The sequence below is a fragment of the Chiloscyllium plagiosum genome, chromosome 2, assembly GCF_004010195.1.
Source record: "Chiloscyllium plagiosum isolate BGI_BamShark_2017 chromosome 2, ASM401019v2, whole genome shotgun sequence".
NCBI classification, from domain to species: domain Eukaryota; kingdom Metazoa; phylum Chordata; class Chondrichthyes; order Orectolobiformes; family Hemiscylliidae; genus Chiloscyllium; species Chiloscyllium plagiosum.
Window position 1 is genome coordinate 11125226 of NC_057711.1, and position 27052 is coordinate 11152277.

Consider the following 27052-nt stretch of genomic DNA (forward strand, 5'->3'; position numbering starts at 1 on the left):
AGATTCAAAGGGCCCCAAGAGCTACTTCTGATATATCGTCCTCCCATTGCATCACTGTGTGACTGCTGAAAGTAATCCTAAAATAACTGATTTCCATCTTTTATAAGACCATAGGACTTAACAGCATAAGTGGGTCATTCAGCCCATCAATTTTGCTCTACCATTCGATGAGATCATGGCTGATCTGATAACCCTCAATTCCACTTTCCTGCCTTTTTCCTAAAACCCTGGATTCTCTTGCTGATTAAAAATCTGTCTACCTCACCCTTAAAAATATTTAATGATACAGCCTCAACAGCCCTTTGTGGTAAAGAATTCCACAGATTCCACAAAAAAAAAAGATTTCAACCATCTGACAGAGGAAATTCCTTGTCTCTATCATAGAAGTGCAAGCCCTTATTCTGAGATTATGTCCTTTGGTCCTAGACTCTCCCACAAAGGGAAAAAACCTTTCCACATCTATCCCCAAAGAATCTTGTTTGTTTCAATAAGGTCACCTCTCTAAACCCAATAATTAAGGACCCTATCTACTCAACCTCTCCTCATAAGACAACCTCTCCATTCCTGGGATCAACCAAGTGAACCTTCCCTGAACTGTCTCCAATCCAGTTTATCTCTCCTCAGATAAGAGGGGAGCAAATGATCTAGTGGTATTTTTGCTAGATTATTAATCCAGAGACCCAGGTAATGTTCTGCAGATCTGTTTTCAAATCTTGCCATGGCAGATAGTGGAATTCGAATTCAATAAAAAAATCTGGAATTAAGACCCTAATGATGATCATGACACCATTGTCGATTGTCAGAAAACACCCATCTGTTCACTAATGTCCTTTAGTGAAGGAAAACTGTCATCGTTACCTGGTCTGGCCTGTATGTGATTCCAGACCCATAGCAATATGATTGACCCATAGCAATATGATTGCAGATAGAGATGGTCAATGAATGCTGGCCTAGCCAGAGTTGCCCTCATTCCGTGCACAAATTTTTAAAAAGGCACAAAACTGTTCAAAGTATTCCACCTGCGATCTGACTAGTATTAATTTTGCAACATGTCCCTATTTTTGTATTTCATTCTCTTTGAAATAAAGGCCAACATTTCATTTGCTTTCCCTATTATCTCTGGACTTGATGCCAGCTTTTTGCAATTTATGCTAGAGGTCATAGATTCATAGAGATGTACAGCACAGAAACAGGCCCTTCGGTCCAACTCATCCATGCCGACCAATATCCTAAATTAATCTAATCCCATTTGCTAGCACTTGGCCCATATCCCTCCAAACCCTTCCTATTCATATACCCACCCAGATGTCTTTTAAATGTTGCAATTGTACCAGCTCATTCCATACACACATCATCCTCTGTGTAAAAGCGTTGCACCTTCGGTCCCTTTTAAATCTTTCCCCTCTCACCTTATTCCCTCTAGTTCTGGATTCCCCCACCCCAGGGAAAAGACCTTGTCTATTTATCCTTTTCATGCCCCTCAAGATTTTATAAACCTCTATAAAGTCACTCCTCAGCCTCCGACGCTCCAGGGAAAACAGCCCCAGCCTATTCAGCCTCTCCCTGTTGCTCAAACACTCCAACCCTGGCAACATCTTTGTAAATCTTTTCTGAACCTTTTCAAGTTCCACAACATCCTTCCAATAGGAGGGAGACCAGAAATGCATACAATATTCCAAAAGTGGCCTAACCAATGTCCTGTACGGCCACAACATAACCTCCCAACTCCTATATTCAATATTCTGACCAAAAAAGGAAAGCACACCAAACACCTTCTTCACTATCCTATCTACCTGTGACTCCACTTTCAAGGAGCTATGGACTTGCCCTCCAAGGTCTCTTTGTTCAGCAACCTGACCATTAAGTGTCTCCCAAACCATTCTGTTCTCTAGCTTTCTGCAGTCCTTCTCCATTTAAATAATATTCAGCTCCACTATTCTTCTTGCCAAAGTGCATAACCTCACATTTTCCCACATCATATTCTATCTGCCAATTTCTGCCCAGTTGTTTAACCTGTCTATATCTCACTGCCAATTCTTTGAGTCCTCACTACGTGCCTTCCCACTTTTTTGTGAACACGGTGAAGCCATGCTGAGTCTGTTTGATCATATTATATATTTTAATGTTTTGGTATTATAACATTTGTAACAGACTTTAACACTTGGGTTGGAATGATGGCTCAGTGGTTAGCACTGCTGTTTCACAGCACCAGGGAACTGGGTTCAATTCCTGCCTTGGGCCACTGACTGTATGGAGTTTGCACATTCTCCCTGTGTCTGTGTGGCTTTCCTCCCACAGTCCAAAGATGAGCAGATCAGGTGATCTGGCCATGTAAATTGCCCATAGTGCTGGGTGCATTAGTCAGGGGAAAACATAGGGTCTGAGTGGGTTACTCTTCAGAGGATCGGTGTGGGCTTGTTGGGCAAAATGACCTATTTCAACACTGTAAGGATTCTAATCTGCTTTACTTTTGTCTCCTTTCCTTTTTGAATAGAGGTGTTACATTGGCAGTTTTCCAGTCCTCTGGGAATTTTCCAGAATCTTAGGAGTATGAGAAAAGATCCAGTCTTACTGATTAAGCTACAGCAATATTCCAGGCTGATGTAGTTAAAAACTGTAAAAGGAATTTCCAGGCACTTCTTTCCCACATTAAGAAACCTAAAATCATTCTTCAGTCAACTCCCCAACGCATCCATTAACTTAAACATACTTTCTCCACCACTGACCTATAGCCGCCATGATGTTGAGGTGCTGGTGTTGGACTGGGGTGGACAAAGTCAGAAGTCACATGACACCAGGTTATAGTCCAACAGGTTTATTTGAAATCACAAGCTTTCTGAGTCCTGCACCTTCACTTGACAAAGGAGCAGCGCTATGAAAGCTTGTGATTTCAAATAAACCCGTTGGACTATGACTACTTACAGCAGTAGTGTACCTCATCTAGAAGGTGCACTGCAGCAACAACACAGCCTAACACAACACAGCAGACTCCTCAAAGCCCCTGAAAATTAACACCAGTGATGCCTTTGCAAAATTCTTCCAATCCACGAGAAGGATAGATCCTCCAATATCAGTGTCAAATCTCAGGGCAACAACCCCAGTATCAAGGCACTGGTTACATTGTCCACAGGTCTGACACATAATCTCCAGAACAAATGATCTATTCAGAGTTTCAAGTAAGGGTCAACCAGGAGGGCAGGCGAAATACTTCAAGTTCGTCTTCAAAGTCTCCCTGAAAAAAATCAACACCTGTAATAACATGTGACAATCCCTCGCCCATTACTGCCCAAACAAGAAACAAAGCATCTGTAAAAGCACCAACTATCTTGAGTTCTCTGATAGAGCCCGGGTTGAGGCCAAGTGCAAACAGCAGGAAGAGTGTGCAAAAACCCAGGTATCCCACTCAAGCATTTCCACAAGCATCACTTGCCTCGCTTGTGGCAGGGAGTGTAGATCCAGCTTTGAATTGTTTAGTCACACCCACAACATTAGAGTGGATCCCAAGGGATTGCCTGAGCAGGAGGATGTAGGAACTCACCAAATCTCCTTCAGCATCATCTTTCAAACCCACCATGTCCACAACCTAAAAGAAGGAGAAGGGAGCAGATGTCTGGGAACACCACCATCTGCAAATTCCCCTCCAAACAATTCACCATCCTCACTTGGAAATACATTGCCATTCCTTCAATGGGACTGGGATCAAACTCCTAGAATTCTCTTTCTAACAGTTATACTTACCTCACAGACTGCAGAGGTTCAAGAAAGCAGCTCACCACCTTCCCCAGGACAGTTAGGGATAGACAACAAATGCTGGCCCAGCCATCACAATTCACAAACACATTTAAAAACAAAGATTACATGGCTAAAACATTTGGAAGAAAAGCAAGGAAATTCTGCCCTAATACCATGGCCAATGTTTGTCCCTGAAACAACACTACTGAAACGGATTATCATGCAGTGCCTGCAAGCTTGCTGTGCACTCATTTCCTGCATCATAGCATAGTGTCAACACTTCAAAAGCACTTTATTGGCTTTAATGTACCCTAAAACATCCTGAACCTGTGAAAGGTATTAAAGTGCATTTATTTTTAAATTAATTAAACACCAACCTTTATTTGGTGACAGACATTTTTTGAATCAAGTATATTTGCAAGACAAATACTTGTACAGTCTGACAAATAAGTATAGTGGCTACTTCATTCTGAATACAATAGGATATTTCTAAAGTTAGCACTTTGTGCTTCCTGCTGTATTATCTTTACTTCAATTTGTTGTGTTGCATCCAGTTACTCACATCCTCCATTCAATTCCTGCGAGTACTGCAACAGCTCACATAAAGATCTTTTCTTCTCACTCTAATAGTGCAGACTTGATGGGCTGAATGGCCTCTTCCATACCATACAATTCTGAGATTTATGTTGGTGGTGTTGAGCTGCTTTCTTGTGTTACTGCAGTCCATTTAATGTAGATGCACTCAATGTTGTTAGGGAGGGAAATCCAGGATTTTCAGCAACACTGAAGGAACAGCAATATACTTCCAAGTCAGGAAGGTGAGTGACCTGGAGGGGATCTTGCAGGTGGTGATGGTGTTCCCACATATCTGTTGCCCTTGTCTTTCTAGCTGGTAGGGGGTGTCTAGTTTGGAATGTGCTGTCTCAAGAGCATTGGTGAGTTACTCCAGCACGCACAGTGGCACAGTAGGGTGGTACGGTGGCTCAGTCGTTAGCACTGTTGCCTCACAGCGCCAGAGACCTGGGTTCAATTCCTGCCTCGGGCAACTGTCTGTGTGGAGTTTGCACATTCTCCCCGTGTCTGTGTGGGTTTCCTCCGGGTGCTCCGGTTTCCTCCCACAGTCACAAAGATGTGCAGGTTAGGTGAATTGGCCATGATAAATTGCCCGTAATGTCAGGTGTAGGGGAATGGGTCTGGGTCGGTTGCTCTTCGGAGGGTCGGTGTGGACTTGTTGGGCCGAAGGGCCTGTTTCTGCATTGTAGGTAATCTTACACAACTCTTTTTTTTCAAAAACACATTCTTTCTGCGCTATGAATTTCTAGGATGCTATGAATTACTTGGAAAGCTTTGTTTAGGAAAACGTAGAAAGAACTTTGCAAAATAAATCTACATAGATCAAAAGCTAATTGAATTTTAATTGCTATTTTATAATTGGCACGAATTTGCATTATCATGGAGAAAAAGTGAAGAGGAATGGAATTTTCAGATAGCTCTTTTAAAGAGCTGACATGAACAGGATGGTATGAATGACCAGCTTCTGTGCTGCATAAACATAAGGAGTAAGCTAATCAGCCTCAAGCCTGTACCACTACTCTTTGAGATGATGACTGATCTAATTATAATGCCAAATGAAAATTCTCACCTACTCCTGATAAGCTTTCAGTCCATTGAAAATATCCAAGAACTCTGCTTCAACCATTTTTTCAGAAAGCAAGTTCCAAAGATTCTTGACCCTCAGAGAGAGGGTTTCACCTCATTCGGTTTTGAACAAGTGACCAAAGATTTTTGAACAGCAATCCCCATTCTAGATTCTCTGACTTGAGGAAACAACCTCTCCACAATCTATCAAGGTGTGATATCAGAATCAATGGGAGAGTATGCCATATGTTAGATTGTACGTTTTAGATGATGTTCATAGATGGTTGAAAGTTGACCACTCACTGTGGAGAACTCTTTGGTCATGATCAAATGTTACCATCTCAACTTAAAGCATGGACTAAAATGGCTCAGGTTCAACAGAAACTGTAGGCATGACTGTATAGAGATCTGACACCTCTGAGGGGCAAAGCCACAGTGTAACAGAACAACACTGCTTGACCATTCAGGGAGGAGCTGCTGAACCAAAAACAATATTAAACATTTATTCAATGTTTTGACCAGTAATGCCAACTTCAAAGAAGTTACAAATCCCCCAATTTCCATTGAGTTCCAAAGAGTTCACCACAACGTGTAAATACACTGCAATGGAAGCAATGCATGGATGCTGTGACTGAACAAAAGAATGAATGAACAAACAAAAGAAAAATGAATCCAAGGAAGAGAGGAAACTGCAGTGGTTCACCTCAGAATCATATCTTGCTTTGCCTACCATTACTACCCCTCCTTGTGAAACTGAGCCCCAGGTGAAGGAGCCTGCCTCATGGAGGAGCACAGATGAGGAGTTTAATTCTGTTCTCATTACATCACTCCACAATATCTCATAAACTACCAACTCACCCTTTTTTGGGATTTCATTGATGAGACAGTGTTGAAGGGTACCACCTCCAACACTGTCTCATCAATGAAATCCCAAAAAAGGCTTCTGGAGAATACCTTTCACCTCAAGATAGGCCATTCAAGCTGGCCCAGGGAAGGTCAACCTACGGTTTTATCCCCATTGCTTTTCCCAGTCACAGCACTGTGGTACCAGACTGAGAATTGGAAAGTTCCTTAGGAACAGATCACATTAACCTGACTTGAATTCCAGCGGTGATCTAATCAGTGTCTTTAAAATAATCAGAGAAATGGGGACTTCAGACCAAGAATATGATTGATAACAGTTAAATAGTCTTTTCTGTCTCACTCAATACCTTCATGTGTGCGTTAAATCAAACACTAATAAAAAGTTAGAATCCTGGAATTCCTTTCCTCAGGACATAGTGGGTGTACCTTCAAGACACGGACAGCAGTGGTTGAAGGTGGCACTTTCTCGGGGCAACTAGAGATGAGCAATAAATGCTGGTCCAGCTAGCAACGCCCCCCTCCCCCACTACTGAATGAATAAAAAACACAGTCTTAAATGGTGGTGGACAATTCAACAATTAATTGGATGTGAATTTATGAATATCCTTCTCCTTAATGAAGGAAAAGCCCAGCATGAATGCACATGGGCAGCACAGTGGGCAGCACGGTGGCACACTGCTGCCTTACAGTGCTAGGGACCCGGATTCAATTCCCGCCTCAGGCAACAGTCTGTGTGGAGTTTGCACATTCACCCTGTGTCTGCGTGGGTTTACTCCGGGTGCTCCAGTTTTCTCCCACAGTCCAAAAATGGGCAGGTTAGGTGAATTGGCAATGGGAAATTGCTCGTACTGTTAGGTGAAGGGGAATGGGTCTGGGTGGGTTGCTCTTCGGTGGGTCAGTGTGGACTTGTTGGGCCAAAGGGCCTGTTTCCACACTGTAAGTAATCTAATTCCAGGGATCGTCCATGTGAATCTCCGCTGGATACGCTCCAGTGCCAGTATGTCCTTCCTGAGGTGTGGGGCCCAAAATTGGACACAGTATTCTAAATGGGGCCTAACTAGAGTTTTATAAAGTCTCAGAAGCACATCGCTGCTTTTACATTCCAACCCTCTTGAGATAAATGACAAAATTACATTCACTTTCTTAATCACAGACTCAACCTGCAAGTTAACCTTTAGAGAATCCTGGACTAGCACTCCCAAATCCCTTTGTACTTTGGCTTTAGGAATTTTCTCACCGTTCAGAAAATAGTCCATGCCTGTATTTATTTTTCCAAAGTGCAAGACCTCGCATTTGCTTACATTGACTTTCATCAGCCATTTCCTGGACCACTCCCCTAAACTGTCTCAATCTTTCTGTAGCCACCCCACCTCCTCAGTACTACCTGCCTGTCCACCTAACTTCGTATCATCGGCAAACTTCGCTAGAATGCCCCCACTCCCTTCATCCAGATCATTAATATATAATGTGAACAGCTGTGGCTCCAACACTGAACCCTGCGGGACACCACTTGTCACTGGCTGCCATTCTGAGAAAAAAACCTTTTATCCCAACTCTCTGACTTCTGTCAGACAGCCAATCCTCAATCCATAAGCTCACCTCAAACACCATGGGCCCTCACCTTATTCAGCAGCCTCCCATTAGACACCTTATCAAAGGCCTTTTGGAATCTAGATAGATAACATCCACTGGGTTTCCCTGGTCTAACCTACTTGTTACCTCTTCAAAGAATTCTAACAGGTTTGTCAGGCACGACCTCTCCTTATTAAATCCATGCTGACTTGTTCTAATCCGACCCTGCGCTTCCAAGAACTTAGAAATCTCATCCTTAACGATGGATTCTGGAATTTTACCAAAAACCTAGGTTAGGCTAATCGGCCTATAATTTTCCATCTTTTGTCTTGATCCTTTCTTGAAAAAGAGGGTTACAACAGAGATTTTCCAATAACCTGGGACTTTCCCCGACTCCAGTGACTTTTGAAAGATCACAAGCAACACTTCCACTATTTCCTCAGCCTCAGAACTCTAGAATGTAGCCCATCTAGGCCACTTTCTCTTTTGTAATGGCTACCATACTCAACTCTGCCCCCTGACTCTCCTTAATTGTTGGGATATTACTCACTGTGAAGACTGACACAAAGTACTTATTAAGTTCTTCATTTATTTCCTTATCTCCTAACACTAGCCTCCTGCATTAATTTGGAGCAGCCCAATGTCTACTTTTGTCTCTCATTTGTTTCTTATGTATTGAAAGAAACTTTTACTATCATTTCTAATATTACTGACTAGCCTATCTTCATGTTTGATCCTCTCCTTCCTTATTTCTCTCTTTGTTATCCTCTGTTTGTTTTTGTAGCCTTCCCAATCTTCTGATTTCCCAGTGCTCTTGGCCACTTTATAGGCTCGCTCTTTTTCTTTGATACATTTCCTGATTTCCTTTGTTAGCCATGGCTGTCTAATTCCCCCCACCCCGGATAATCTTTCTTTTCTTTGGGATGAACCTCTGCACTGTGTCCTCAATTACACCCAGAAACCCCTGCCATTGTTGCTCTACTTCTGCTTCAGAGCTTCTGTTTTAAATTAGACAAAAGACCTGATTCCAATATTGAAATGAGAGGGACTGCCCATGACATCAAGGCAGCATATGACCAAGTGCAGTATGTTGTAAAATTGAAGTCATGGGAATCAAAGAAACTCTCCATTGGCATGAAGAACAAGGGAGGTTGGTTAGGACTGTTGGAGACAAATCATCCCAGTCAAACAAATAAATTCTACCACCTAGAAGGACAGGAGTAGTAGGTACAGGTTCTCCTCCAAACCGCATTCTATTCTGAACTGGAAATATGTCACCATATCTTCACGGTCACTGGGTCAAAATCCTGACACTGTGGGTGTGCCAACATCAAATGGAGTGCGTCAGTTGAAGAAACAACAAGGACATTTATTGATGTGCAATAAATGTCTAGCAATGTGTAGGTTAGCTGAATTGGCCATGCTAAATTGCCTGTAGTGTTAGGGGAGTGGGTCCAGGTGGGTTGCGCTTCAGTGGGTCGGTGTGGACTCGTTGGGCCGAAGGGCCTGTTTCCACACTGTAAGTAATCTATTCTAATCCAAAAAAAACACCCATTTCCCGTGAACTAATAAAATTAAAAATAAAACTTGGTCATATGGTTAAGATAGATCAATGGTGTAACTTGGAAATAAAAACAATTATTTGTTTTATGTTATCTGTATTTTCCGAACTGCTAGATTAATTTATTTTGTTAACACCATAGCACATATCACTTAGATAGTTGTTCACCCTTGTTGTTAATAACCCTGGAGGCATGATTTCAAATCCACTTCCAAAAAGTTGAGTAAAAAATTCAGACTGACAATGCAGTTCAGCGTGTATCAAAGTCCTATTAAAGAGCAGGGGATTTCATCCTGACATTCTTAGCAACAGTCATCCCTCAACTGACATCATTAAAGCAAATTAGCTCCTTCCATTTTGCGGTTGCTTGCTGTGTGATTATTGGCTGCCTCACTTCCAACATCCCAACAACATCAGGAACTCAGATTTAAATAGCACCTTTTATGTCAGGAAACATTCCAAGGTACTTTCCAGGAAGGACCTCACAAGATGATATTAGATTAGACAACCAACATTTAATCAAAGAGGTAGATTTTTAAAGAGCATCTTAAAGAGGGAGGGAGAAGTGGGAATTCCAGAGTTTAGCACTTGGATAGATTAAGGCCATCAATAGCAATTCAATTCAGAAAGTATTCAAGAGGCCAGAATTACATTAGATGGGATGCAGGGATCTGGGAATTGTGTTTTTGTGAAACTACAGGTAAAAAGCAGTTCATTACCTACTTTGGAACAGCCTTAGGTTTTGAAAAACACCACAGAATTGGAAGTTTTTCTATACCACTAATCAATGTAAGAAATTCTGTCAAATACTGTCCCTTTACAGAGAATTGAAAAGTTTAAGTCTTGATGAAGAAAGCTAACAATAACATAAATTATTGGAAATACTGATGATCTGTGGGTGCTGTACAGAAGGCTGTCATGTTTTCAGTTGCCATTGTCTGTACTTGACTATTTCCTCTCTCCAGAAATCCAGAACTTCTACTCTTGATCTAACCCATTCATTCATCTTTCTGTCCATTCACAGATTTACTCTCATTATTCAAAACTCCAATTGATACAGGCTTAACCTGCTCAAACCTTCCTCTTAAGACAATCCCTCCATCCCAGGATCAGCTGAGTGCATCTCTTCTGCATTCTCTCCAAATCAAAGTAGATCTCTCCTTAAGAGGAGTCTTTTGGCACAATGTAGTGCCCCTACCTCAAGTCCCACCTGATCCTGCGGTGAGTTTGAACAGGTTAATTAGAAATGTAAGTAAGTTGTTCAAAACTGACTGCAATACTTTAGGTACAGTCTCTCCTGACAGTTCTGTGCAAGTATAGGAAGACAGCCCCATGTTAATACTCGAAATGTCTAACAATGACTGCTGACATTCCATTTCCCAATTCCTGGCTGTATCATTCAAGACAGGTTACCAAGTGAAATTTCAAAGAGAGGAAAGGTTTAGGGAGTAAAGTCCTGATTTTGTGTAAATATAATTTTCCAGAAATGTGGAATAAAACCACAAAAATAGCTGGAAACATTCATCAAGATTGCAACATGGAAGGGGGCGACAGTTAATGGTATCATTGCTTGACAATAAAGACAGAAACTTGGCTAATGCTCTGAAGACCCGGGTTTGAATCCCGCCACGGCAGATGATGGAATGTGAATTCAATAAAGAACATCTGGAATTAAGAATCTGTTGACAGCCATGAAACCACTGTCCATTGTCAGGAAAACCCATCTGGTTCACTAATATCCTTCAGGGGCATCCTCACCTAGTCTGGTCTTCATGTGGTGCCAGACCCCACAGCAATGTGGTTGATTCTCAGTTGACCTTTGAAATGGTCAAGCAAGCCATTCAGTTGTAATAATTACTATGAAGTCTCAAAGAAATGAAACTGGATGACTACCTGGCATTGTCCTTGGCACCGGAAAAGACAATGGTTAAAAACAGCCCTATTGAACTTGCAAAGTCCTTCTCATTAACATCTGGGGCCTAGTGTTAAAATTGGGAGAGCTGTCTCATAGACTAGTTAAGCAACAGCCTGACACAGTCACACTCATAGAATCATACCGCGCAGACAATGTCTCAGAAACCACCACCATCCCTGGATATGTCTGTCCCACTGGTATAATAATGTGCAGTTGGGAAGGAGTAGCTATGGGAGTCCTCAACATTGACTCTGGATCCCATGAAGTCTCATGGCTTCAGTTAAAAAAGAAAACCTCCTTGGTTACCATCTACAGCCTTCCTTCTGTGGTTGCATTGGTACTCCTCCACGTTGTATAACATTTGGAGGAAGCACTGAGGATAGCACGGGTGAAAAATGTACTCTGGGTAGGGGAATTCAAAGTCCACCACAAACAGTGGCTTATCAGCAACACTAGTGAATGAGCTGGTTGGAATCTAAAGGATGTAGCTGCTAAACTGGGTCTGCAGCAGGAGTTGAGGGAAAGAGCAAGAGGGAAAAACATACTTGATCTCATCCTTATCAATCTGCCAGCTGCAGATCTGTCCATGGCAATATCAGTAGAAGTGACCAACACATAGTCCTTGTAGAGAGAAAGTCCTGTCTTCACATTGAGAATTCCCTCCATCGTGTTGTGTGGTAATATCACCGTGCTAAATGGGACAAACTTCAAACAGATCTAACACCTCAAGACTGGGCATCCATGAAGCATTGTGGATCATGAGCAGCAGCAGAACTGTACTTCAGTGCATTATGTAACCTCATGGCCTGGCATATCCTCGACTCAACCATTACCATCACACCAGGGGATCAACCCTGGTTCAATAGAAGATTAGATACAAAAGGCTTGAAGATAGGAATCAGTGGATGATTGTTATTTGGACTGGAGGCCTATGACCAGTGGTGTGCCATAAGGATCAGTGCTAGGTCTACTGCTTTTCATCACTTATATAAATGATTTGGATGTGAATATAGGACGTATGATTGGGAAATTTGCAGATGACACCAAAATAGGCAGTGCAGTGGACAATGAAGAAGATTATGTCAGAGTACCACTGGACCTTGATCAGATGGGTCAGTGGGCCGAGGAATGGCAGATGGAGTTTAATTTAGATAAATGTGAGGTGTTGCATTTTGACAAGACAGACCAGGGCAGGATTTCTACAGATAATGGTAGAGCCTTGGGGAGTGTTTCCAAAAAAGAGACCGAGGGGTACAGGTGCATAGTTCCTTGAAAGTGGAACCATAGGTAAACACAGTGGTGAAGGAGACTTACCTTTATTGTTCAGTGCATTGAGTATAGAAGTTGGGAGGTCATGTTGAGGCTGTACAGGGCATTCGTGAGGCCATGCTTGGGATACTGCACATATTCTGGTCACTCTTTAACAGGAGAGATGTTGTGAAACTTGAAAGGGAGCAGAAAAGATTTACAAGGATGTTGCCAGGACTGGGGGGATTGAGCTACAAGGACAGGCTGAATAGGGCTGGGCCTCTTTTCCCTGGAGCATCAGAGATTGAAGAAACCTTATATAGATTTATAAAATCATGAGCTGAATAGCCCTTATCGACACCAATGGAGATAGTCAAGAACGTCAACCAGTCTCCCTGCTTTGGGAAGGATGTTGCGAAAATTGAAAGGGTTCAGAAAAGATTTACAAGAATTTGTCACAGTTGGAGGGTTTGAGCAAAACAGAGAAGCTAAATAGGCTGGGGCTATGTTTCCTGGAGCATCAGAGGTGGAGGGGTGACCTTATAGAAGTTTACAAAATCATGAGAAGCATGGATAGGGTAAATAGACAAGGTATTTTCCCCTGGATGGGGGAGACCAAAACTAGAGGGCATAATTTTAAGATGAGAGGGGTAAGATTTTGAAGGGAACTAAAGGGTAACTTTTACATGCAAAGGGTGGTACATGTATGGAATGAGCTGCCAAAGGAAGGGGTAGAGGTTGCTACAATTACAATATTTAAAAAGCATCTGGATCGGTATATGAACAGTAAGGGTTTAGAGGGATATGGGCCAAATGTTAGCAAATGAGATGAGTTTTATTTAGGATATCTGATCAGCATGGAAGAATTGGACTGAAGGTTGTGTTTCCATGCTGTACATCTCTCTACTCCATGACTGTATAAGTTCCTGGGAATGACAATAACTAACAATCTGTCCTGGACCACTCATGTAGATGTGATGGTCAAAAAGGCACAACAATGGCTCTTTATCGTCAGGAGGCTAAGGAAAGAGGATTGATGAGGGCAGAGCAGTGGACGTGATCTATATGGACTTCAGTGAGGCTTTCAACAAGGTCCCCCATAGGACACTGGTTAGCAAGGTTAAATCTCATGGAATACAGGGAGAACTAGCTATTTTGATACAGAACTGGCTCAAAGGTGGTGGAGGGTGGTGGTGGTGGGTTGTTTTTCAGATTGGAGGCCTGTGACCAGTGGTGTGCCACAAGGATCAGTGCTGGGTCCACTACTTTTCAACATTTATATAAATGATTTGGATGTGAACATAAGAGGTACAGTTAGTAAGTTTGCAGGTGATACCAAAATTGGAGGTGTAGTGGACAGCAAAAAAGGTTACCTCAGATTACAATGGGATCTTGATCAGATGGGTCAATGGGCTGAGGAGTGGCAGATGGAGTTTAATTTAGATAACTGTGAGGTGCTGCATTTTGGAAAAGAAAACCAGAGCAGGACTTGTACACTTAATGGTAAGATCTTGGGAAGTGTTGCTGAACAAAGAGACCTTGGAGTGCAGGTTCATAGTTCCTTGAAAGTGGAGTCACAGGTAGATAGGATAGTGAAGAAAGTGTTTAATATGCTTTCCTTTATTGAGCATTGAGTATAGGGGTTGGGAGGTTATGTTACGGCTGTACAGGACATTGGTTAGGCCACTTTTGGAATATTGCGCGCAATTCTGGTCTTCTTCCTATCAGAAGGACATTGTGAAACTTGAAAAGGTTCAGAAAAGATATACAAGGATGTTGCCAGGGTTGGAGGATTTGAGCTATAAGGAGAGGCTGAATAGGCTGCGGTTGTTTTCCCTGGAGCGTCGGAGGCTGAGGGGTGACCTTATAGAGGTTTATAAAATTATGAGGGGCATGGATAGGATAAATAGACAAAGTCTTTTCCCTGGATTCGAGGAGTCCAGAACTAGAGGGCATAGGTTTAGGGTGAGAGGGGGAAGATATAAAAGAGACCTAAGGGGCAACGTTTTCACGCAGATGGTGGTACATGTATGGAATGCGCTGCCAGAGGAAGTGGTGGAGGCTGGTACAATTGCAGCATTTAAAAGGCATCTGGATGGGTATATGAATAGGAATAGTTTAGAGGGATATAGGCCAAGTGCTGGCAAATGGAACTAGATTGGGTTGGGATATCTGGTCGGCATGAACGAGTTGGCCCAAAGGGTCTGTTTCCATGCTGTACTCCTCTATGACTCAATGAAGTTCAGCATGTCCACAATGACCATCACCAATTTTTACAGATCCACCATCAGATGCATGACTACTTGCTATGGCAACTGCTCTGCCCAGGACTGTAAGAAACTACAGAAAGTTGTGAACACAGCCCAGACCATCACACAAGCCAGCATCCATTGACTCCATGTACACTTCCCCATTGCTGTTGAAAGGCAGCCAACGTTATCAAGACCCCTCCAACCCTGGTCGTAATCTCTTCCAACCTCTTCCATCAGGCAAAAAACACAAAGGTTAAAAATATGTACTAACAGGTCCAAGAATAGCTTCTTCCCTGTTGTTATCAGACTGCTGAATGGACCTCTCAAATTTCAGACATAATGTTGATCTTGTCATTGTACACCTTCTGATCAGATGTAACTCTGCCTTGCTCAGTTCAATCACCCTATGATCTGTATTTCCTTGATTGTTATGAACTGCCTGTACTGCACTCAAAACAGAACTTTTCACTGTCCTTAGTTGCACATGATAACAATAAGTTGAATCAAATCAAATCAAGATCTCTTTTCTGGAGTGGGAAATCCAAAACTAGAGGACACAGGTCAAAGGTGAGAGGGGAAATTTAAAAAGGACTGGAGAAATAACTTTTTCACGCAGAGGTTGATGCGTGTATAGAACGAACTGCCTGAGGAAGTGGTGAAAGTGGGTACAATTACAACATTTAAAAGCCACCTGGATGAGTCTATGAATATTAATGGGTATATGGACCAAATGCTAGCAAATGGGCCTAGGTCAGATTGGGATGTCTTATCAATCTGAATGAGTTGGACCAAAGGGTCTGTTTCAGTGTTGTATGACTCTATGACTCTTAATCCAACGTGGCCAATTACCATCAGACACCCCGTCGTAAACATGATCGTCAGTAAAGTGACGGAAGTTGTCATCAGCAGCACTATCATGCAATACCTGCTTAGCAATGACCAGCTCAGTGAAACCCAGTTTGGGTTCTGCTTGGACCACCTAGCTCCTGACCTCATTACAGCTTTGGTTCTAACATGGATAAAAGGTGAGACTTACATCAAGGCTGCATTCGGCCGAGTGTGACATCAAGGAGCCCTAATAGAACTTGAATCAATGGGTATCGGAGGCAAACTATGCTGGTTAGAGTCTTACGCACATAGGAAGAAGGTCATGGTTGTTAGTGGTCAGTCTTCTCAGCTCCAAGACATTTCTGCAGGAGTTCATCAGGGTCATGTCCTAGGCCCAACAAACTTCAGCTGATTCATAAATGACCTACTCTCCAAAGATCTTTAGACAACACCTTCTAAACTTGTGACCACTTCCACCTAGAAGGAAAAAGGCAGCAGATAGATGGGAACTCTACCACCTGCAAGTTCCCTCCAAGCCACTCACCATCCTGACTTGCCGTTTCTTCACTGTCACTGGGTCACAATCCGGGAATTCCTTCCCGAATGACATTGTTGGATCAACCTTCAGCGTGTGGACTGCAGTGGTTCAAGAAGCTCACCACCACCTTCTCAAGCGCAACTAGGGACGGGCAATGTAATGCTGGCCCAGCCAGTGATGCCCATGTCCCACAAGTGAATTAAAATTAAATAAGGTCGCAAAGTGAGAGTGTTTGCTGAAGACTACACAATGTTCAGCACCATTCATGACTCATCAGATACTGAAGCAGTCCATGTTCAAATGCAACAAGATCTGGACAATATCTAGGCTTGAGCTGACAAGTGACAAATAATATTTGTGCCACACAAATGCCAGGTTATGATCATCTCCAATAATAGACAATCTAATCACTGCCCTTTGACATTTGATTACATTAACATCACTGAATCCCCGACTATCAGCATCCTGGCGGTTACCATTGACCAGAAACTCAGCTGGGCTCACCATCTAAACAGTGGTTACGAGAGCAGGTCAGAGATTATGAATCCTGCAGCATGTAACTCACCTCATGCCTCCTCAAAGCCTGTCCTCCATCTACAAGGCACATGTCAGGAGTGTGATGGAATACTCCCCACTTTCCTGGATGGGTGCAGCTCCAACTACACTCGAGAAGCTTGACACCATCCAGGACAAAGCAGCCCGCTTGATTGTCATCACATCCACAAACACTTACTCCCTCCGCCACTGGCACTCAGTAGCAGCAGTGTGTACTCGCTACAAGATGCACTGCAGAAATTCACCAAGAATCATCTGACAGCACCTTCCAAACGCACTACCACTCCCATCTAGAATCACAAGGGCAGCAGATACATGGAAACACTACCCCCTGCAAGTTCCCCTCGAAGTCACCCACCACCCTGACTTGGAAATATATGACAGTTCCATCAGTGGGTCAAAATCCTGGAGTTCCCTCCCTAATGGCATTGTGGTACAACCCACAGCAGGTGGACTGCAGTGGTTCCAGAAGGCAGCTCACCCCCACCTTCTCAAGGGGCAACTAGGGATGGACAATAAATGCTGGCCCAGTCAGTGACACCCACATCCCACCAGCGAATGAAGGATCTTCAACAGCAGCATGAGCCTGTCCCAGTCTACTCCACAGATCCTCAGCGCTTCAAGACTTTTCTGGATTTCATTTTAAAAATAAACAAATTACAGTTAAATTTCCCAACCTAGTGCACGGGAGTTGGGTCGAATGGCCATCAAATTCTTAGCTTCTTTAAATAATTTACGACTTGTAAATATTGATGTTTGCTTTCTGTTCCTGCGCTCCCTGTCGCCCTATTTAATTTTCATCTCCACTTCATTCAGCAAACAGACTGTCACCTCGCTGAATAAACACTGGGGACAGGTCACAGTCCCACTCATGTCCGGGACAAACGCTATTTTCACTACATCTGGAGGCGAAAACCTTCCAAGCGCGTAGTCAAAACTCAACCCATCAGCCTCCGAATTTCTAAAACATCTCTCCCTGTCTCATGAGAGTTCAACTCTACCTGTCTCGGTTTCTCTTTAATTAAAAAGGACACTGGCGATGATACTGTACCTGAGGGAAGCTTCCATGAGAGTGACCAGCTGGAAGGGGAGCAGCCCGGAATGTGAACTGTCCCACTCACTCTCTGACCAAACACTGCTTTCTCTCTCTCTCTCTCTCGCTCAACTTCCTCAACCGAATCCGCTGACTCAGTTCCTTTGAAGGAGCTTAACTTTACGCTTCCAAAACAAAATGCTCACTGTCGTCTTGTCAGCCACCTGTTAGGATAATGCAAGTGTTGCATGAGTGCTGTCCCCGAATTAACCCTGGGGTGGGGAGATGTCCAACAGACACTGACTCTGGCCGAGTGGCTCCCAGAGAGCAGCCCCGGAACCCAGGGGGAGGGTATGCTGGTCACTGAGACAAGCTGCCGGGTGAGGATCATCGGTAACACTCCTCAACTCTCTCCGCAGCAAACGCGTGTTCACGTCGCGCCTCGTAGTTTGGTGAATTTGAATTGATTTCGAAAAGTTTGGAAATAAAATGAAGAGTTTACGTTCGAAACGTCGACTCTCCTGCTGCTGGGATGCTGCCTGACCGGCTGTGCTTTTCCAGCACCGCTTTTGCACACAGATCTCCAGCATTGCAGTCCTCACTTTCTCCAAATAAAATGACGGTAAAGCTGTCAGATTAGGCTAAGACTTACAACATCATCAATACATGCACTCATACTGCTCACCAGTGTGTGTACATTTACACTCACACTGCCCTGGGTGCACATCTACACATGCACACCCTGACCTGTGTGTACATCTACACACACACACACACAGATCTGTATGTACATCTACACACACACATGGACCTGCGTGTACATCTACACACACAAACTGACCTGTGTGTACATGTACACACAAACACACTGATTTGTGTGTACATCTACATACACATTGACCTGTGTGTACATCTACACTCACATATTGACCTGTATGTACATCTACACACACACACAGAAACCTGGGTGTACATCTACACACACACACACACTGAGCTCTGTGTACATCTACACACACACACACTGACCTGTGTATACATCAAGGTAAGGGGCCCTTGGATAATGAGAGAGGCTGTGAAATTAGTAAAAAGGGAAAAAGAAGCATATGTAAGGTTTAGGAAGCTAAAATCAAATAAAGCAGGAAAGTACTCAAACTAGTACTCAAGGAATTAGGAGAGCAAGAAGGGGACATGAAATAACCTTGGCAAGTAGAGTTTAAGAGAATCCCAAGCTATTCAATAGATACATTAAAACAAAAGGATAACTAGAGAGAAGGTAGGACCACTGAAAGATAAAGGAAGGAACTTGTGCTTGGAGGCAGAGGATGTGGGTGAGATCGTTAATTACTACTTTGTGTCAGTAGTCACCCAGGAGAAGGATATGGAGGATTTGTGGGCTAATGTGCTGAGGTATTTTGAGATCAAGAAAGAACTGGTGTTGAATCTATTGAAGAATATTAAGGTGGCTATGTCCTGATGGTATCTACCCCAGGTTACCGAGAGAGGCAAGAGGGGAGATGGCTGGGGCCTTGACCAAGATCTTTGTATCCTCGCTAGTCACTAGAGAGGTCCCAGAGGAATGGCAAAATAGCTAATGTTCCTCTGTTCAAGAAGGGATATAGGGATAATCTAGGAAATTATAGACCAGTGAATCTCACATCAGTAGTTGGGAACCTATTAAAGTGAATTCTTAGGAATAGGATTTAAGCGCATTTGGAAAAGCATGGCCTAATTAGGGACAATCAGCATGGCTGGTCACATCTTACTAACTTCTTTGAACTTTTCAAGGAGGTGACAAAGGTGATCGATGAGAGTAGAGAAGTGGATGTTGTTAAAATGGATTTTAGTAAGGCTTTCGACAAGGTCCCTCATGGTAGGCTCATCCACAAGATTAAGATGCATGGGATCCACAGTGAATTGGCTGCGTGAATTCATAATTGGTTTGCCCACAGAGGGTGGTAGTGGAAGGGTGTTTTTCAGGCTGGAGGTCCATGACTAGTGGTGTTCCATAGGGATTGTTACTGGGACCTTTGCTGTTCATGAGATATATATAAATGACTTGGATGAAAATGTAGATGGGTGGGTTAGTAAGTTTGCAGACAATACAAACATCGGTGGATTTGTAGATAGTGTAGAAAGTTGTCAAAGGATACAACGGGATATAGATCAGTTGCAAATATGGCCAAAGAAATGGCAGATGGAGTTTAATCCAGGTAAATGTGAAGTGCTGCACTTTGGAGGATCAAATAGAATCAGAGTCGGAGAAGTGTACAGCATCTAATTCGTCTGTGCCAACCAGATATCCTAAACTAATTTTGCCATTTGCCAGCACTTGGTCCATAGCCCTCTAAACCCTTCCTTTTCATATACCCATTCAGATTCCTTTTAAAAGTTGTAGTTTACCAGTATCCACCACATCCTCTGGCAGCTCATTCAAGACACACACCACCCTCAGCATGAAAACATTGCCCCTTAGGTCCCTTTTAAATTTTTTCCCTTTCACCATTCAGTTCTGGACTCCCCCACCCCAGGGAAGATAATTTGTCTATTTACTCTATCCATGCCCCTCATGATTTTATACACCTCTATAACGTCACCCCTCAGCCTCCGACACTCCAGGGAAAATAGCTGCAGCCTATTCAGCCTTTCTGTGTAGCTCAAATCCTCCAACCCTGGCAACATCCTTGTAAATCTTTTCTGAATCCTTTCAAGTTTCACAACATTGGGGTGGCACGGTGGCTCAGTGGTTAGCACTGTTGCCCCACAGTGCCAGGGACCTGGGTTCAATTTCCACCTTCAGCAACTGTCTGTGTGGAGTTTCCACATTCTCCCCGTGTCTGCATGGATTTCCTCCGGATGCTCCGGTTTCCTCCCACAATCCAAAGATGTGCAGGGGTGAATGGGCCATGCTAAATTGCCCATAGTGTTAGATGCATTAGTCAGGGGTAAATATAGGGTAGGAGACTGGGTCTGGGTGGGTTACTCTTCGGAGGGTCGGCATGGACTTGTTGTGCTGAAGGGCCTATTTCCATACTGTAGGGAATCTAGTCTAATCTAATCCAATCTTTCTGATAGGAGGGACACCAGAACTATATGCAATATTCCAAAAGTGGCCTAACCAATGTTAAGGAAAAGTTTACAGTTAATGGCAGGACTCTGAACAGCATTGATTTACAGATGGTTCAAGTACATAGCTCCCTGAAAGCAGCAACACAAATAGATTGGATGATAAAGAAGGTGTATAGTATGCTTGCCTTTATTGGTCAGGAATTGAGAATGAGTCAGAATTGAAAGCAAGAGTCAGGATGTCATATTGCAGCTTAATATGCATTTGGTTAGGCCACACTTAGAACATTACCTTCAATTCTGGTTACTACATTACAGGAAGGATGTGAAGGTTTTGGAGAGGGTGCAGAAGAGGTTTACCAAGACGCTGCCTGGATTACAGAATATGAGCTATAAGAAGAGGCTAGCAAAACCCAGGTTGTTTTCTCTGGAGCGGTTGAGGCTGAAGGGAGACTTGATCAAAGTCTATGAAAGTATGAGATGCTTAGATAGGGTTGATGGTCAGAATGTCTAATACTAGGGGCAAGCATTTAAGGCAAGAAGTAGAAAGTTGGAAGGAGACATGAGGGGCAAGTTTTTTACAAAGAGAGTGGTAGGAGTCTGGAACACGCTGCTAAGGGGTGGTGGTGGCAGCAGATACGATAGGGGCATTTAAGGGACTTTTAGATAAGCACATGAATATACAAGGAATGGAAGGATATGGACCAAGGGCAGGCAGAAAGGATTAGTTTCATTTGGCGTCATGTTCAGCACAACATTGTGGGTTGAAGTGCCCATTCCTGTGCCGTACTGCTCTATTTTCTATGGATTGAAGGGTCTTTTACCATGTTTTAAAGTCTTTATGACTCTATGACATATGTGCAAGTACATATGTAAATAAATGCATCTACACACACATCCATTGACCAATGTATATTAACATCCACACAGACACATTGATTTTTGAGTATTGCCCTGTGCACACACACACACTCACACACTCTCACACACACACAAACCCACTTGTCAAAAAACACACATAAGCAGGAAAACAAGTGTGTTCTCAGGCATCAAAATATACAACCCATATAACTGCAGAATTAAAGGAATACTGAGACCATTGAAATGTGAATGAGCCATTCCAGCACTGAAATAACTCTACAGAGGCCAATATCTTGTCACCAAGTCACCCTTATATATGAAAAGTAATTGACACTGATCAAGCCAATTCTCAGAGTGAGCAGGATGTCTGACACTCCTATTCTTGGATGTAGGTTTGCTCGTTGAGCTGGAGGGTACATTTCCAGATATTTCGTCACCCTACTAGGTAAGATCTTCAGTGGGCCTCCGGGCAAAGCACTGCTGATATTTCCTGCTTTCTATTTATATGTTTGGGTTTCTTTGGGTTGGTGATGTCATTTCCTGTGGTGATGTCATTTCCTGTTCTTTTTCTCAGGTTTGTGGGCTACCATGATGCCAAGGGGTCTGTGTAGTCTGGCAGTCATTTCCGAGATGTCTTTGATGTAGAGGAGAGTGATTAGGGTTTGTGGACATGTTTTGTCTGCATGTTTGGATTTGTTGCTGAGAAATCGGCAGACTGTGTTCATTGGGTACCCATTCTTTTTGAATACACAATATAGGTGATTTTCCTCTGCTCTGCATAGTTCCTCTATGCTGCAGTGTGTGCTGGCTCATTGAAATAATGTTCTGATGCAGCTTCGTTTGTGGATATTGTGATGATTGCTTTTGTAGTTCAATATTTGGTCCGTATATGTTGCTTTCCTGTAGACGCTGGTTCGAAGTTCCCCATTGGCTGTTCACTTTATTGTGACATCTAGGAATGGCAGTTTGTTGTTGTTTTCCTCCTCTTTAGTGAACTTTATGCCAGTAAGGGTATTATTGATGGTATTGAAGGTTTCCTCTAATTTGTTTCGTTTAGTGATGACGAAGGTGTCATCCATGTAGCGGACCCAAAGTTTGGGCTGGATGGTTGGCAGAGCTGTTTGTTCGAGTCTCTGCATTACTGCCTCTGCTAAGAACCCTGATATCTCCCCTGCATCAAAGACATCTCGGAAATGATTGCCAGACTACTCAGACCCCTTGGCATCACGGTAGCCCACAAACCCACCATCACATTAAAACTGCAGCTAATGAACTTGAAAGACCCTATACAGACAACAAGCAAAACAAATATCATTTACAAAATACCTTGCAAGAACTGTAACAAACACTACATTGGACAAACAGGCAGAAAATTAGCTACCGGGATACATGAACATCAACTAGCCACAAAACGACATGACCCACTCTCACTAGTATCCTAACATATGGATGAGGAAGGACACCACTTTGACTGGGACAACACATCCATCCTAGGACAAGCCAAACATAGACATGCACGAGAATTCCTAGAAGCATGGCATTCAAACCAGAACTCTATCAACAAATACATTGAGTTAGACCCTATCTACCACCCCCTGAGAAAAAGAACAGGAAATGACATCACCACAGGAAATGACATCCCCAACCCAAAGAAACCCAAACATATAAATAGAAAGCAGGAATTATCAGCAGTGCTTCGCCCGGAGGCCCACTGACGATTTTACCTAGTAGAGTAACGAAACATCTGGAAATGTACCCTCCAGCTCAACGATTAAACCCACATCCAGAACCTCAACCTGAGCTACAAATCTTCTCAAAACTCACTAACTCCTGTTCCTATCTTTCCAGCAGGTTTCCCTGATTTGAAGGATTAACATCCTAATCAGGGAACTGATATTCTATGAGGTCCATTTGGCTAACTGCATTACAATCACTGCATCCTTCTCCCTCTAATTCTGAGTAAATCAGTCAGTGTTTTATGTAGCTCCTCCTGGAGTGTTTTAGCACTGGGCCAGGTTCCTCCAACTCTGCCTCTGATATGGTCAGCTTGTAATGCATAGTAGCTCCCTCTTGTGCCTGGAGCATCTTGAGAGAAATTTATTCTCTTCCTCAGAAGGCAAGGGCATTGTAGGAAGTAACATCTGCTGTGTCCATCTCAGATTCTGAGATCTGTTCAATGCTTGGCAGAGAAGGAGATCCCGTGGGTTCTGGAACAGTCAGAAAGGCTTTTGAGAAGCTGGGCACATTTTTTACCCCGCATTGTTTGTGAATTTGGGGTCTATTGTTCACTCTGTTAAGTATTTTCCTTGCTCAGTATGTATTCTGTCTATATTTATAGTTCTAGTTAGCTTTCTCTCACATTTTAATTTTTCCCTCCTTATGAATCCTTTAGTCATTTTTTGCTGTTTCTATTCAGTCGTCTGACCTGCCACACACCTTTACACAATTATGCTCCTTTTCTTTAAACTTTCTGGAATTGAGTAATGAAGTACTCGACCAGATCCCCAAGTCTGTTCTAACCTCCCACTGTTACTATAGTTAACTTTTTAAATGAATCACAGGTGGTTTGTCATCACCTTTGAATTTTTCTTTCCCAAATCGGCAGAAGTCTGGCATCAGTGAAGATAGGGATCAGAAAGATGATTGTCAATGTTTCAGCCTTGTCTTTTAAGAATGTAAGAAATTCAACTTTTGAGCGAGTCTTTCGAAATCCTGCCTCATCAGACGTGAGGATGGAAATACTCAGGGAGAAATGTTGTTGCGGTTCTGGAAAGGATGAAGGACAAAGGAAGGAAGAACGTGCATCTGTATCACACCTTTCACATCCCCAGACTTTTCATAATTGGTTTTTAGCGAATTAAATACTTAGTATTTGTTGTAACACAGGAAAACCCACAGGCAGTGGCTCACAACAAACCCCAACAAATGACAAAGTGATAATTGCCAGCTGATCTGTTTGAGGGATAAAATTAGCTAAGGTACAGGGATGGACTCCCCTACTCATCTTCAAATAATGGTCATGAGAGTTTTATTTACATCCACTTCGAGGGCAGACAGGGGCTCAGCTTAACATGTCTTCTGAGAAGTCTTTGGTTCAATGCAGTCTTGTAGTGGATGTGAACCCACACTATGTGAATTAGAGGTGAGAAAATGACGCACTAAGTCAGAGTTAACTTCAAAAAAGGGAGGTAGGGTTAGAAAGTGTCAGCTCATTACTCCAACTTGTCAAAATTGGTTATCATCTTTTTTGAAGTAAGTGTAATTTACAGGAAAAGCCCCTAATAAATCTTAAATGGAAACTCACTTCAGCAAATATGACACAGACTAATATTAGATGTGGCTGGATATTTGCAGATGATGTAACTATTTATGAAACACTGTAAGTTGCAGTGTGAATCATCTGTAGAAAACCTTCTCTATTACTCCCTCATTTGCAAGTCGACATACCAGAATTTGTAGTAATGAGAGGAGATTCGACTCTGTCTGTTTGGATTCTTCAGTTCTGGACCTGACTGAGGAGGCACCAATTGATAATGGCAGACATAATATATTTTCTAGATATGGAAACACTTTAGTTAGAGCATTTTCCAAACCAGTAGCTTTTCCTCCTCTGCCCATGTTTAACACAATCCTACCATACTGCTTCTATTTCAACTTAAGGCACTGCACAGATTGCAAAGGACACATGCAAACATAGAATAGGAGCAGGAGTAGGTCATTCAGCCCTTGAGGAGAAAGTGAGGACTCCAGATGCTGGAGATCAGAGCTGAAAATGTGTTGCTGGAAAAGCGCAGCAGGTCAGGCAGCATCCAAGGCACAGGAAAATCGACGTTTCGGGCATAAGCCCTTCTTCAGGAAACTGAAGAATTCCTGAAGAAGGGCTTATGCCCGAAACGTCGATCCTCATTCAGCCCTTGAGCCTTCTCTGCCATTCAGTAAAATCATTGGAGTTCTGACTGCACCCTCAGCTCTACATTCCTATCCAACCTCATACCCTTTCACCTCCATGCTCATCAAGAATCTATTTACCTCTGCCTTCAACATTTTTCAAAAACTGCACTTCCACCAGCTTTGGAAAAATGTCTTTCTTTATCCCTGTCTTATGGAGGCAACTCTTTATTTTTTATACAGAATTGTTCCAGAATCTCTGACAAAAGGAGACAAGCTTTTCCAGATGTACACATCTGGACAGACAACGCACGATCTTACAAGTTTCAGTCAAGTCACCTCTTACTTTTCTAAACTTTAGTAAGTACAAACATAATGTAATAGATAAGTCCCCTGGGCCGGATGGGATCTATCCTAGGATCCTCTGGGAAGCCAGGGAGGAGATTGCCGAGCCTTTGGCATTGATCTTTAAATCATCATTGTCTATAGGAATAGTGCCAGAAGACTGGAGGATAGCAAGTGTGGTTCAAGAAGGGCAGTAGAGACAACCCAGGTAATTATAGACCAGTGAACCTTACTTCAATTGTTGGTAAAGTGTTGGAAAAGGTTATAAGAGATAGGATTTATAATCATATAGAAAAGAATAATTTGATTATGGATAGTCAGCACGGCTTTGTGAAGGGTAGGTCGTGCCTCACAAACCTTATTGAGTTCTTTGAGAAGGTGACCAAACAGGTAGATGAGAGTAAACCGGTTGATGTGGTGTATATGGATTTCAGCAAGGCGTTTGATAAGGTTCCCCACAATAGGCTATTGTACAAAATGCGGAGGAATGGGATTGTGGGAGATGTAGCAGTTTGGATCAGTAATTGGCTTGCTGAAAGAAGACAGAGGGTGGTGGTTGATGGGAAATGTTCATGCTGGAATCCAGTTACCAGTGGTGTACTGCAAGGGTCGGTGTTGGGTCTACTGCTGTTCGTCATTTTTATAAATGACCTGGATAAAGGCGTAGAAGGGTGGGTTAGTAAATTTGTAGAAGACACTAAGGTCAGTGGAGTTGTGGATAGTGACAAAGGATGTTGTAGGTTACAGAGAGACATAGATAAGCTGCAGAGCTGGGCTGAGAGGTGGCAAATGGAGTTTAATGCAGACAAGGGTGAGGTGATTCACTTTGGTCAGAGTAACTGGAATGCAAAGTACTGGGCTAATGGTAAGATTCTTGGTTGTGTAGATGAGCAGAGAGATCTCGGTGTCTAGGTACACCGATCCTTGAACGTTGCCACCCAGGTTGACAGGGTTGTTAAGAAGGCATACAGTGTTTTAGCTTTTATTAACAGAGGGATCGAGTTCCGGAACCAGGAAGTTATGCCGCAGCTGTACAAAACTCTGGTGCGGCCGCACTTGGAGTATTGTGTACAGTTCTGGTCACCACATTATAAGAAGGATGTGGAAGCTTTGGAAAGAGTGCAGAGGAGATTTACTAGGATGTTGCCTGGTATGG

At 42.9% G+C, this 27052-nt stretch overlaps 1 protein-coding gene across 2 annotated transcripts in view; it reads right to left on the reverse strand.

Moving 5' to 3' along the window:
• Positions 1 to 17880, reverse strand: part of sh3bp2 (SH3-domain binding protein 2) — a 127399-nt gene extending 109519 nt beyond the window's left edge. For both annotated transcript variants that reach the window (XM_043703980.1, XM_043703988.1), the window contains exon 1: positions 17755 to 17880. The gene's annotated coding sequence lies outside the window, so the exon portion shown is untranslated. The remainder of the gene's footprint in view (positions 1 to 17754) is intronic.
• Between the last annotated feature and the right edge of the window lie 9172 nt (positions 17881 to 27052).